At 43.5% G+C, this 15,045-nt stretch overlaps 1 protein-coding gene across 2 annotated transcripts in view; it reads left to right on the top strand.

Annotated features, from left to right (window-relative positions):
• Nrx-IV (neurexin-4) overlaps window positions 1-15,045 on the top strand; it is an 85,729-nt gene that overhangs the window by 53,832 nt on the left and 16,852 nt on the right. The gene's annotated exons all lie outside the window — the stretch shown is intronic.

Genomic DNA, 15,045 nt, shown 5'->3' with positions numbered 1-15,045 from the left:
GTTATCCCCCTATCCCGCTCTGTATAGTTTCTACCCCGGCCACCAGGATGTGCCCTGAGGGCAGGATCAGGGCAGGTCACTGCCTCTCCGGGTCAGCATCGCCATTAAGTTCTTGGTCGTGAGATGTGAAACATCTCACTCTCTCGCTCTCTCGATCCTTTGGCGCGTTTGTGATTCCACATGTTTCCAGTGTGGGGACTTGTGTTTTTTCTGCGTAGTGCGTTATTCGCAAGTGTTTCAGTACGTCCCCCTTGCGTATATCCCAGTGTGCTTGTAACTCTATAGTGTTGGCCCTTCGTGTGCGAACGATGGAGCATGTGCGTCGTTGCCCTGGTCCTAGAGCCGGAAAGTCGTGTGGGGCTTTCCTCTCTAAGCCAGAAGTGGACCCTCATTCCCTTTGTTCCACGTGCAGGGGTAAAGTTTGCTCCTCCTCGGACACGTGTCCGGAGTGCGTAAGTTGGGACGGCATACAGTGGGTACAGTACAGTACCAAGAAGAAGAAGTCGTCTAAGCGTTCCCCCAAGAAAGTGAGTGGCGTGTCTTCTTTACCGTCGGTCAGTGATCGGTCCGACGAAGCCTCGGCTTCTCCGTCTCCTTCGCAGAGGAGTGGGCACCAAGCCCCCAGTGTTGTAATTAGCCATAGCGTTCTTCCCGGTGAACCCAGTGTGAGGGAAGAACCAAGGGCAGGCCCCTCTAGAGAGAACGGAGTGCTTCGGGTGAATCGGGCCACGTGGCAGGGGATCACGCGTATGGGGCAGTGTTGTTATATCGGAGTCCCTATCGCCCTCGTGGGCCGGTGTGTCGGGCTCTCCCCCGCCAGAGGACAACCACGCTAGAGTTCGCCGCCCGAGTAGCGATGCTTTCGGGTGGAAGTTGCCGAAAACTCCGGGGAGGTCACCGCTAAGGATGGACGTGACCCTGGGCCCCTGGCCTCCTAGCAGGGATGGAGTAGACTCAGTGCCCTCGATCTCTACAGCAGTTCCCGAAGACTTCCTCCAACATCCTGTCTCGGACTCCCGACGGCGAAGAGCTTCCCCCACGCATCACGCGAGCAGCCGTTACGCGAGGAACGTGGCGCCCTCAGACTCTTCAGAGGTGGATTCATCCTTCGGGGGAGAAGTCAGGGAGAAACGACACCGGAAGAGAGAGCGGGCCGAAAGCGATCGTTCCCGCTCCAGGTCAAGGTCGCGACACAGCAGGAAGCGCCCCCGCTCTCACTCCCGTAAGTATAGGAGGGATGCCTCTCCCGGCGGCGAATGGGTTTACGTCCCTTCAGGAGAGTCCAGAAGGCTCCACTCTCCAGACTCTCGGTCCAGTGAACGAGCCCCTAGGCTGTCGCTCCCTACGCATAGCCTGGACCCGCTCGACCTGCCACGCAGGAAGGACCTCGCTCTTAAGCATAAGTCCTCGAGGCCTCCGGTTCACCCCGCCCAGCGGGGGGAAACGCGCTTCCGAGAAGGCAGCCTGACCGAACCAGCCCAGCTGGTGCGGTCATCGAGCAGGAAGGACCGGTTCCCGTTGTCGGGTCATCCCACCGGGACCGTGTCCTCCGCTTCCAGAGCCTTGGGGCAGCCGAGGGTCCTCCCTAAGCCGGTGGCACCCGCCTTACGGCGAGATCCACCCGCGTACGGAGCGCCCTACGGTTACGGGTCGACCTCCCTGGAACCAAGAGGAGAACGCCCGGTCTACCGTCCAAGCAACCCGGCTCCCCCACGCCAGGCGGAGGCCTCGGCCGACGGAGGCGAGGCTTCCCCGTTGGAGGACTCCGCTTACAGAAGGGTGGTAGGTCTCATCAGGAGGCTCCATGGTATCGCGGAACCCTCGGCGCCTAAGGTGAATTCCTGGAGGTCGAGCCTCCTGAGATTCACTCACCACGACGCCCTGCCGAAGCCCTCCCTGGCACTTCCTCTCGCCCCAGACCTAGTACTGGGACAAGAGTACATAGATAACTTGGTGGCCAGCAGTGCGGAGGCCCCCAAGTCCCAGAGTGCCTCCAAACTACTCCAAGGTCTCAAGTCACAGGGGAAGGTGTATATTCCTGATGGACGGCGCCCAGGTCCCTGTAGGGTGGACCCAGCCTTGGACATCCTGGGACAAGGCGGCTCGGACGGAAGGGCCTCTTCAGCCCGTTTCCTTCTCACCCACGGAAGCCGCCATGATGGAGGAGATGTCAAGGGACCTGGTGAACGTCTCCTCATGGCTGGACTGGTGGGCTTCCACGTTGGTTAACGTACAAGCCTCCATAGACCCCGAAGATCCTGAGCAACAGTCTCTCCTGACGGACCTTCTCACCTCCGGGGGGAAAACCCTCAAGTTTCCGGCCAACTGGGTGCTTAGAAAACGGGACACAGTGCTCTCTAAGTTGCCAAGGAAAATCCCGGACAGGGAAGCCCGAGTGGTGCGTAGCCTACCCCTAGGGGGTGAGTCGCTGTTCCCTCTGAAGGAACTAGAAGTGCTAATGGAGAAGGTGTCCAAGAGGAGAGAGACCAACGTCCCCAGACAAACATCTTCCAGAAGGCCGCCATACAGGAGATCAGTCTCGGATAGCGCCGTGACTCCTCAGGCCGCCCCCAGCTCTTCGAGGAGGGATGCCCCCTCCTCCTCCTGGACAACAACTCCGCAGCCCTCCCGCAGGGGAGCACCAGCTTCTGCCAGCTCCTTCAGGTCGGGTTACTCCGCCTCGAAGAGAGGCAGATCAGGCCGCCCCTCTAGGAGAAGGTAGAGGGAGAGGCCCCCTACTCCCGCCTAAGCCTCGGGTTGGGGGATGCCTCAGACCTCATTGGCAAGCATGGAAAACACAAGGGGCGGACGCTTGGACGGTGTCCGTCCTGGAAGAAGGCTACAGGCTCCCCTTCATAGCGGATCCACCCCCTCTTATTCCAGCCACCCAGACAGAATGGTTGGCTCCCAAGGACCCATTGAAAAGGGCCACCCTTCAAAAAGAAGTTTCCTCCATGTTAGAGAAGGGAGCCATGGAAGAAGTCCTTCTCCCAGGGCCAGGCTTCTACAGCCGCCTGTTCCTGGTGGAGAAAGCAACGGGGGGATGGAGACCCGTGATAGACCTGTCGGCCCTCAACAAGTTCGTCAAGAAGACGAGCTTCAAGATGGACACCCCGAAATCCGTCCTGATGTCCTTGAGGGAGAAAGATTACATGATGACGGTCGACCTCAAGGACGCGTATTTCCAGATCCCTGTCCACCCGTCGAGTCGGAAGTTCCTCTGGATGAAATGGGGCTCCCAGATCCTGCAGTTCAGGACCCTTTGCTTCGGCCTGTCGACGGCCCCTCAAGTGTTCACGAGGGTCTTCGCGACGGTCTCAGTATGGGCTCACGAACGGGGTATCCGTCTCATCAGATACCTGGATGACTGGTTGCTCCTTTCCAGCTCAAAGGCCCTCTTGGAAGAGCAAGGGAAGGACCTCCTCCAGTTCTGCAGGAATCTGGGAATCATTATCAACCTGGAAAAGTCGAACCTAACTCCATCCAACAGAATGGGGTACTTGGGTATGACGTTGGACACCGTGCAGGGGAAGGCCTTCCCCTCGGAAGACAGGATACGGAACCTCAATCACATCATTCAGCCGTTCCTGTCGGAGCATTCCAGGAGGGCGAAAGACTGGCAGAGACTAATAGGTCACCTGGTCTCATTAGAGAAACTGGTTCCCCAAGGGAAGATGCGGCTCAGACCCGTGCAATGGAACCTCAAGGGCCTCTGGTCCCAGACAGGCGCTCAGAAGGCGTTGATTCCGGTCCTTCCGGACACGAGAGCAGCCTTAGAATGGTGGCGCTGCCAGTCGAACTCCCTCAAGGGGATGCCCCTCGGGTCCTGCCCCCCGAGTTCCTCCTGTTCACAGACGCCTCCAGCCTAGGGTGGGGAGCTCACCTTCGGGAGGAGACAGCAAGCGGTACCTGGTCGGAGACCGAAAGGCATCTCCACATCAACGTCCTGGAGCTAAAAGCAGTACAGAAGGCATGTCTGCACTTTGCAAGTCGGTTGAGGGGAAACACCGTGGCCTTAATGTGCGACAACGCCACGGTGGTAGCCTACATAAAGAAGCAAGGCGGCATGAGATCGAAGGAACTGTGCGACCTCACCATAAACATCCTGCATAGGGCGGACGAGCAACAGGTGGTACTGCTAGTGAGATTCATCCCCGGGAAAAGAAACGTGCTAGCCGACGGCCTCAGCAGAATGGGTCAGATAGTAGGGACGGAGTGGTCCCTACACCCAGAAGTAGCCAGACTCATCATTCAACGCTGGGGCTCCCCGGTGATGGACCTCTTCGCAACAAAGCTCAACGCCAAGCTACCGGTCTATTGCTCCCCGGTGCCAGACCAAAGAGCAGCCCTAGAAGACGCCTTCCAGCACAAGTGGGACAACCTGGACGTATATGCCTTTCCCCCCTTCACGCTGTTAAGGCAGGTGCTCAACAGAGTAAGAGCCTCCCAAAACCTAAGGATGACTTTGGTAGCGCCCTGGTGGCCGGAGAGGGAGTGGTTCGCGGATCTAAAAGACCTGGCAAGCCAACCGCCTTGGCCTCTGCCCCCCAGGTCAGATCTGCTGCGTCAACCTCACTTCCTCAAGTTCCACGACAACCCTCTCTCTCTTCGCCTTCACGCCTGGAGGCTATCGAGCGGCTCCTGAAGAAGGAGGGGTACTCCTCCTCCACAGCTAAGAGGATGTCCCTATACCTAAGAAAATCCTCTACCGTGGTATACCAGGCGAAGTGGGCCGCCTTTACGAAGTGGTGCTCGGAAAAACACATAAGACCTCTTAAAGCTTCGGTCCCTGACATAGCTGACTTTCTCGTGTACCTTAGGGATGAAATAGGGATGTCAATCCCAGCTATTAAAGGAGTACGGGCAGCCTTAGGCCAGGTCTTTCTCCTGAAAGGCATCGACCTGGGGACCTCGAGACACATAGCGATGCTGATTAGAAGTTTCAAGCAGTCCTGTCCTCCTCAAGCCAGGAGAGTGCCCAGATGGGACCTGGCCAAGGTCCTGAAAATGCTAAGTCGTCCTCCCTTTGAACCCCTCAAAGATATCGGAGACAAAGACCTCACCCTCAAGACCGTCTTCTTGCTAGCCTTGGCTTCAGCTAAGAGAGTAGGTGAGATCCATGGTCTGTCTTACGACGTTGCACACTCCAAAGGGTGGAGGGAGGTATCCTTCAAGTTCGTACCCTCCTTTGTAGCGAAGACTCAGAACCCAGCAGTCTGGGACCCGAAGTTTGAAGGTTTCTCAATTCCGGCCATTCCCAAGACAGGCAATACGGAAGACCTGAAGTTATGCCCAGTAAGGACGCTCAGGAAGTACCTGGAAAGGACGGCTCATCTCCGACCAGGTGCCAAGAACCTCTTCGTCTCCACGGGTGTTAATAAGAAGCAGGTCTCCAAGAACACTATTTCCTTCTGGCTGAGACAAGTCATCGCTAGAACTTATGAAGAGGACAAGATGGCAGTGCCAGGCACTCCCCGCCCCCATGACATCAGGGGCCTGAGCACTTCCTTGGCCTTTGAGAGAAACATGGCGGTGGGACAGATCCTACAGGCTGGCACTTGGTCGCACCAGTCGACCTTCACTGCCCACTATCTCAAGGACTATTCAAGAAAGTCCTTGGATGGATTCTCCATTGGGACTGTTATCGCCGCCCTCCAATCTGTGTACCGGTAGGCTAGAAGACGTCCCCAAGGGAGAATAGACTCGTCCCTACTTCATCAGGAGAAAATTCAGTAGAGAAGATGTTAAGAGGTGAGTCTTAAATAATAAGCGTAAGGTTCCGCAGTTACCCTCTATCCGCTCTCTGATAGGCCCCGCATTCCTTAGCCCTCCAGGCACTATGTGCCGGACCAAGTGGCAGAATGGCTCTCCCGCCTCCTAAGGTATAAGTCTCCTAAGGAAAGTAGTTCTCGGTGAGTATATTGTGTCGGAACAAATCAAAAATTTTAAACAATTTTTATTTTTCCTAACATACTCACCGAGAACTACTTTCCGGGTAATGGCCCTCCCTTCCGTCCCCGAGTGCCATCCTTCCATTGCCGAATTGGGCTAAACGTCGAACTTAATGGCGATGCTGACCCGGAGAGGGAGTGACCTGCCCTGATCCTGCCCTCAGGGCACATCCTGGTGGCCGGGGTAGAAACTATACAGAGCGGGATAGGGGGATAACGGCGGGAAAATCTTGGTCGAGATTGAGAGGTCACCAAGTGACTCCTAAGGAAAGTAGTTCTCGGTGAGTATGTTAGGAAAAATAAAAATTGTTTAAAATTTTTGATTAACTAGAAAAAATAACTTTTAAGTTAATTGTTTAGAACAGACATTTTAACGAGAAATCAACAAACAAAATTTACTGTTGTTTATCTGTATGAATATGAAATTCAGATAATTAAAAAGCATCTTGTGTGAATAAAGATTTCCAAGAAAATCATTGTGTCCATGAATATAAAGTATTTCAGGAAGGATTGAGATGTATGGAGACAAAAATATTTATGCAATACCTTATACAGTATGTATTTATATTGCTGCATACATATAGTTAATGTATGTATATATATTTTAAGGAATGGTATTAGCATACGTAAATTGAACACAAACAGTACATGGTACAGTATGTACAGTATACTGTGCATATTTGTACATGTGTAGTACATCGTGTACAAATATTTGAAAAAGAGGGGGGAGATTGTGAAACAGCATACCGTTGTTTGTAGAAAGTACATGCTGTACAGTACTTTATACTGTACTATATTGTGTTACAGTATAGGCAATGCTATTAAAACTTTCTATAGTGTAATCTCATACTTATTGTTTCTCTTTTAGGGATATACATTTATAGAGGGAATTTTTAGACAACCTTAGAGTTTATCTAGCCTACCAACATTGAAGTTCCGCACCTCGGGAAACTGGTTCTTGGAACGTATAGGTTGTGGATAAGGTTTTACTGTATACTGGATCCAAGGAGGTTATACTGTATACTGGATCCAAGGAGGTTATACTGTATACTGGATCCAAGGAGGTTATACTGTATACTGTGAACCTCATCCACTGTTCAAGTAGTCATACCCTTATAGGAAATATATGCTGAAAATTCACATAGGCAAAGCTGCGAAACTGGAAGCACCGGGCGTCATTACGTTACTGCTTAATAGAGTAGACTGATGTAAGGTTGTTTTACAAGTAAAGGGAATGTTAGTCCTAAGACTAAAAGGTTTCTCCCACTCATTTCTATTTCCTTTTAATTTCTGTTATTCACACGTTTTTACTTCTGATTAATTGATAGATTTTTACGTTATGTATGATAGTGAAAGTACGTATGTACGTATAGATATTTGTTCGAAACAATACGTACAAAAAATAATCTACTTACAAGGACCCAAACTTTCAGGTGTTTACTTGAGGTAAATGCATTAACTCTGCTGAGGTAAGGAATTTCTCAGTCGTCACAACAGGGTTTGCAAGTCAAATATTTTGCTGAAAATTTAGAGGTAGTTGACAAACTAACATTTTGCTGTAAATTGAAGGGTAGTTGACAAACTAAGTTATCAAAATCTTATATATCTAGGAATGACCAAGATTGGTGACCCCTAATATTACTTTGTCAATTACCAAACCCTTCAATTATCTTGGGGAATAACTGTATAGAAATATCAAACACATAAGTACTGTTAGAATATCCCTGTAGATTTGATAATTCTATATGAGTCAACTGTACCTGTCTGGCTCAAGTAAAAAGTATAAAAGATATCCCTTTTATTCATACGTAAGCCATGTCAGGAATCTGCAAAATCTCTTGCTCCGAGTAGATTTTGAAATCCAGAATATCACTTGTGGAACTATCAGTTAAATTTTTTACACACCACAGAGATCTTTCCTCACAGCCCTCTCCTTTTCATTCCACTCCTCCGTCATTTAGACATTTGATTGATCAGGGTTTTATGGAAATGACAACATCAAAATGAAAAAGGTATATGCTGAATTAGCAGCAACCAAAAATTCTCTGATTTAAGTTAAGCACAAGTCATGCGGGTAAATGTATGTACTATTGTACTACTCTATTCTTTGGTGTCATAGCCTCTGTACCATGGTTTTCCACTGTCTTTGGTTAGAGTTCTTTTGCTTGAGGGTACACTCAAGCACACTATTCTATTTATTTCTTTGTTACAGTGATATTTTCCCTATTGGAGCCCTTGGGCTTTTAGAATTATGCTTTTCCAACTAAAGTTGTAGCTTTGCTAGTAGTGATAATATTGTGAAAAACAAATTTCCAAGATTACCATATCTTTAAATAGCCAAAACATTAGGAGAAAGTTGCATGGCTTCTCTGACGTAAGTAAGTCAACAACACTTGAACCTTTTTTCAAGTACATGAACTTGAATGCCAGTGAGGGGTTAGAGAGGGGGAGGGGGATGGGTTTGTAACCAGTTTGCAAATTTGTTATTTTTTTTTATTGCTTTATTAATTTTTATGGAAATTAATCAGAGATGATGGTTTTGTTTTTTTACAAATCAGTTCTTTCAGTATTTTTGAGAAGACATAGAATACAGTTTATGTGTTCATTAAAGTAAATTACTGTTATTATTGTTAATGCTGTCATTGTTGAGCATTATGATATAGGATGTTAAACTGAAGTTTGTAATAAGATATTTAAACCCATGCATGAGGTAGATAGGTAATGAACATACTTTACATTTAATTCAGAAAAATAATTTTACACAAACATATGTTATTTAAATAACTTTTAAGGTAAAGGAATTTTCCCATAACAGTTTTATTTACTGTATCCGACCGTTAACTTTTTTTAGTCAACTTTGATACTAGTAAGAATAATCCTTTGCTTAAGGCACTCCCAAAAACTTTAGTTTAAAATCAAATTAAAGAAGTCCTTGTATAACAAATTATTTATTATTTGATAATGGGAAAATTAAGGAATGATAGTAAATTTATATTCAAAATTGATATACATAACCTTATGAGGTCATTTTATGGGTGCTGAGGGAAATATATTTTCATTTGTTTTTGGTCTAATGTCTAGTTGAGATTAAGAAAATTATTTTTTTCTTTCCAAGTAAGCTGAATTTCTTGCATCGGGGCTTGTTTTTTCAAAGAAATAAAATCATATTTCAGTGACTCCAAGTCATTACTCCGGGTTTTTTAAGCTCTGAAACAGAATCCTCCAATAAAGAATGAATGAAAATATGTAAATGGAATTTTGATAATAAGATATGTTATATCTGCACTCTTCTGATATTCATGTACAGGCTTCCCCCTCCTCCTCCTCACTGACAAGTGATGTTAAGAAAATAGAAATTTAGTCTTTACTTCGAGTGTTAAAGTACTGTTTTTCTCTGAAAGAAAGTTTTTGTTATTAGTAAATTCTTCTTCTATTGTACTTGGTGCTGTGATACATGCCTCATGGGGATTTTTCTGGCACCTATATATACCCTTTACACCTGATGCCTTGGCTCCTAGCAACTGGGCTCTCACCTTAGAAACCTTAAAGAGCCTCAGGTGCCTTAAAGAGGCTTAGGCATCTCTTTTGAAGTTGACGGCTTTAATCCGCACCTCACACCTCGGAAGACCAAGAATAAACAACATTTGTTGGTCAGCTGAGATTCACTTCTGTTCTCTCACATACTATGGTCCATTTCTTTTATCGAGGCAGATTTGCACCGACTCGCAGCGGTGCCCTTTTAGCTCGGAAAAGTTTCCTGATCGCTGATTGGTTAGAATTATCTCGTCCAACCAATCAGCGATCAGGAAACTTTTCCGAGTTAAAAGGGCACCGCTGTGAGTCGGTGCAAATCTGCATCGCTAAAAGAAATTGACTATAGTCTAACACCTTTGAATCTCCGATGACCCCTTCCTAGTGTCTTGTGCTTACGAGTCTCACATCCCTCCCCTTCCCAGATTCAGACCTTCGAAGCTTGCACTTTGGCATCCCTTGATTTTAATTCTACGATTAGGCCTCACTCGGCATCTCTTGCTTTGGCTCCTTGCTCCTAAAAATATCCTCTAGCCAAGTTTCGCCTTAGCATGTTGCACATATCGTCACCCCCATAAACTAACTGCCTAAGTCATTTTCTCCACTTGTTAGGAAATCAAAAAAGAACCCTCTCATTTCCTAATTCTTTATATCATTGTCTTGAGGTTCAATTCACAAATTATTAACAGAAGAATTTGTGAATTAGAATTTGTTAATTGAAGTTCAATACAATGATATAAAGAATTAGGAAAGGAGAAGGTTTTTTTTTTTATTTCCCAACAAGTGGAGAAAATGACTTAGGCAGTTAGTTTGTGAGGGTGACGATATGGATATCCTTCGGCTGAATCTTACCTCACTTCCATTTATGGTTTAGATTCTGTTTATGACTTTTATTCAGTTTACATCATTCTGTTTTAACTATACCAATAATTGTTTGGAAAACATCGGAAACAGATCTTAGTTTATGTAAATGATAAATAGAAGTTTTCTAATTGTCATTTCTCATTTAGGACGCCTGTTACTCAACAGTAATCGGACATGTTCAGAGATGTATCATCTTCCTGTTTTATTGCTACACTACCTGAAGTAGGCAGTTGATACAACTCGATGTACTTCCCTGTTGTTTTTATTTAACAGGATACTGTAATGGAAAATCCTTACTTTGATTATTGTGTTTTAACCTTTGAGATCGTTAAAGTTTGACTTCAGTGTACAGTATTTGATTTGTACTTTTAAATCAAATAAGTTAATTCTGCCGATACTTGGATTTAAGATAGTAGTGCTTAACCCTTTTACCCCCAGGCTATTTGGAAATTTCCAATCCTTAACCCCCAGGGGATTATTTTTTTCCCAGCACATTTTGCAGTATATTTTTTTTTTAAATTGCTCTAACAGCCTTAATTTTTGTCATAGAGAGGTCAGGTTGGTCTCATTCTCATGGAAAATGCCTGAATTTTCTCAGAAAATTATCAAAAATATGAAAAAAAATATTTTATAGCATTTTTTTTGCAAGGACGTACCGGTACGTCCATGGGGGGTAAAGGGATGGCTTTTGTGAAATGTACCAGTACGTCCTTTGGGGGTAAAAGGGTTAAGGACACTTCTTACTGACCTCATCTGCCCCCCAAGAGGATGCTCTATTGTTTCCTTAAATGTTTGAATCTGCACATTAAAAACTGACTAAGAGTCATTGAAATTAATGAAGAATTATAGATTTTTATTATTTTTATACCTACTGAATTTTTATTCAGTTACCTGCTCTACTACATTACTCTCATCTAGTGATTCAGAAGCAAACAGGAAAACAGAATTGTTCCAACACAGAGACTTACCTCGAAACACTTTCTTAGGAGTTACCTGGAACCTCCTCTCAAACGACCCGAGTTTTGTGTAGTTTACCTTACTCCCATTTTCTGTAATGGTAGGCCTAGTGGAAGGATACGTGCCCTGAGGGCAAACCCGAGGTAGGCCACATGTGCGCTTGGTGTTTACACCATCTTCTTTATCTTATAGGCATAATTTTCTGTTTACCATTTGTACTAGTTGTAAATCCACTCTTGAAATTTATTTTTCTTTTCATCCTATTTCCAAAGCTTGTAACTCAGAATGTGTAGCATGCTTTGAATATTGGGTAAATATTGAAATGAATTTTATTTATATAATCTTTTCCCTTTAGAAGTTTCTAGCAGTAAAATAAAAAAGTTTAATAAACATCGAAGAATGTAATCAAAAGATATTTAAATTTGCTCCATTTTTTGTAAAGGAAATTAGCGGTAAGCCAGTTGCATTAATTGCATGGTAGTTAGTATCTGATCGAGTGTCTGTTAAGATGATTGTTGACAATTTGTTTCCATTAACAGCATGGTATATCAGAATTTTTTGGAGTTAGTATTTCAAAAAAAAAAAAAAAAAAGACAACTAATATATAGTTAGTCTCCTATTAAAAACAAACTTAAACATTTGACAAAAAAAAAAAAAAGACAATAAAGTTGTCATCAATTATAGAAAGAATTTAATAATACTCCTATACAACTTTCTTGAAATCAGCTTATCATGTTTTGGGGGAAAACTTGTTGCAAAGCTATTGATTTGAGAAGCCGTATAAATGAAAGACGTAAACTCCGTTACAAGGAACTTTGTCTGGCTTCCTTTTTTTCAATTGCCCTTCGCAACACCGAGAATGTTTGCAGTGTAAGTGATGTATCAGTTTGTATCCGGCAGTGCTACAGCCATGTGGCAGGCTTATTATGTCGCTTGTACTGTGGTGATAAGACCAAGTGTAAGGAGTTTCATTTTAGGCATTTTGTTACTTACTTTACTTTGATGGCTGCTTTTCCGGTCCCATACAGCAGGCGAACCCCACTCTCTACAGGACCTCCACTGTCGTTTTACCTTGTTTGTTCAGAGTATTTAACGTTTCATATCGCGTATTGTTCGTTTACTGTTAAATTGTCACTGTCAAAAGACTCATGAAATAACAAAGTTTGTGTGTGAACTTTTTGTGGTGTCCAGAATCTTGGTAAAAGTAAAACTTTACTGTGTAGAGGTTTTAAAGGAATGCAAGGCATTACATTTTGGGGCTTTCAAACAAATGTTTGATGTTATTCCCACTGAAATATTTGTATATTTGTTGTTATAGAAGAATTTCATAAAAAAAGAAGTAACTACTATATGTTTTTAGTGCTCTACCTTTCCAAGAAAATACATATAGTTTTTATAACAATGGACAGATCTTTGCTCAGTTTTCACCTTCCTTTTTTAATCAAAACATAAGAAGGGAAATTTTTCAGAAAATCTTTGGCGTAATTTATGGTAATGTATGAAATCTCTTTTATGGAGAGACTAAAGATCTGACATTTTCGGTGAGAAACTTGAGAATATGTTTGTTTATTTTAGTGACATTTTATTTAGTGTTTACATCAAATGCAATAGTCCTTTTTATATAGTACTTACTTTAAATACAATTGTCCTTTTTAGTAGTGTTTACATGAAATACCGTTGTCCTTTTTTATAGTAAAGGGATTTTGACGAAGGAAAAATCTGTTTCTGGGGAGGCGTGGGTGGTGTGGCTCTGGTGGGTTGGCTAGGGCCTTTGTATCGGCCCATCCCTTTGACGAAGGAATTAACTAAATGGAAGACAACCTGTGAATAGTGGATTTCACGCGCCTTTGCTTTATACACGACACCCACAAGGTGCTCGCGCGAGGGAAGTAACCTCTGCATTCCATGCTTTTATCTTTCTCTGGTATAATTGGAAGGTTTTATCAGAAAAGGTATACAGTATTAGAAGGACCCTTTTCACCGGCCGCCACAGGTCGACCCAGAAATTACTTTGAATACAATCGTCCTTTTTAGTAGTGTTTACATGAAATACAGTTGTCCTTTTTTATAGTAATTACTTTAAATACAATAGTCCTTTTTATTAGTGTTTACATGAAATACAGTTGTTCTTTTTTTATAGTAATTACTTTGAATACAATCGTCCTTTTTAGTAGTGTTTACATTAAATGAAATAACCCTTTTTTATAGTAATTACTTTTAATACAATTGTCCTTTCTTGTAGTGTTAACATCAAATGCAATACTCCTTTTTTATAGTAATTACTTTAAATTCAATCGTTCTTTTTTGTAGTGTTTACATCAAATGTAATCGTCCCTTTTTGTAGTGTTTACATCAAAAGCAATCATCCCTTTTATTTGTATACAGTAGTGTTTACATCAAATGCAATCTTACTTTGTCAACATGATCAGAAGTCCCATTACTTACATCTCAAAATACTCTTTTCTGGGTCGACCTGTGGCGGCCGGAGAATAACGACAACGTAACCAATAAACAAGGATATAGTCTAAATTGAGCCTTCCTGAGGCTAGTTGACTATATCCTTGTTTATTGGTTACGTTGTCGTTATTCTCCGGCCGCCACAGGTCTCTCCCCAGAAATAGATTTTTCCTTCGTCAAAATCCCTTTTCTAGGACAAAATTTCATAGGGTAATTAATGCAATTATTTATAAACAGAACCAAACAACGGGAAAAAATTCTTTCAGAATGAAATAGTATGAAAACTTATTCAAAAGGTCATTATTTCTTTAAGCCATCTAAATTACACAGGTCATTTACATATTAACTTAGCTTTTCAGTCATAGGGCTTAGTTTAGAGTGAAAGAACATTGCGAATAATTTGTTAGAGGACGTACAGTCTCTGCTGTCAAGTGAATTGAGTACTGTATGGTAGGATTAATTTCTAAATTACTCGAATGAGAAAGAATAATGATAATTATTTGGCAATATATAAGTGAAGTAAACAGGTATTGTATACTGCATATCTGTCCTTTGGAGTTAAAGATAATAGGGTTTCTTGGTAGTATATTTATTTTGGTCTACTTTGCAGTAGCTATTTCTATGGCATATTGCTTGATAGCTATCTCTTGCATGTGTTGTGATTGTGATGCAATAGCCAGACTTTTTACACATACTGTATATTTTAACCTTTTCACTGCCAGTGGTCAACTTAACTTCTGAAGTAAGCAAAATCTTTTAAGATCACACAAATAATTGCCTTTTGAAATAAATGAAAAAACTCTCGTTAAGCCCTTTCCAATGAATACCAATTTACTTTGTTTTGGGTGATTTTAAAAGATGATCCCTTTCTCAGATTTTGTCTAAGTTACCAATGACTGTGAAAGGGTTAAGTAGTACAAAACCTTATGAATTTTTTGTTAACTGTATACACATGATTCTTTTTTCAATATTAATCTTACCCGATAATCATGTAGCTGTCAACTCTGTTGCCGACAGAAATCTACGGTCGGGATACGCCAGCGATCGCTATACAGGTGGGGGTGAACACCACAGCGCCATCTGTGGTCAGGTACTCCAGTACTTCTTGTCAACACCACCTCAATTTTTCCTCTGTCGTGCCTCCGGCTAGACCTACATGGACACGCTGTTGATTCTGGAGTTATTGCTCACGATTTGGTGATGTATTTGCTCTAGAGTTTAGCCTTCGCTATTCAGGAAGCTATATCATTAGCTTAGCAAGTTTTTGGAATTAATTTGATTTAAT

This window comes from Palaemon carinicauda, chromosome 16 (assembly GCF_036898095.1).
Source record: "Palaemon carinicauda isolate YSFRI2023 chromosome 16, ASM3689809v2, whole genome shotgun sequence".
NCBI lineage: Eukaryota > Metazoa > Arthropoda > Malacostraca > Decapoda > Palaemonidae > Palaemon > Palaemon carinicauda.
This window is presented reverse-complemented; position numbering and strand designations above follow the sequence as displayed.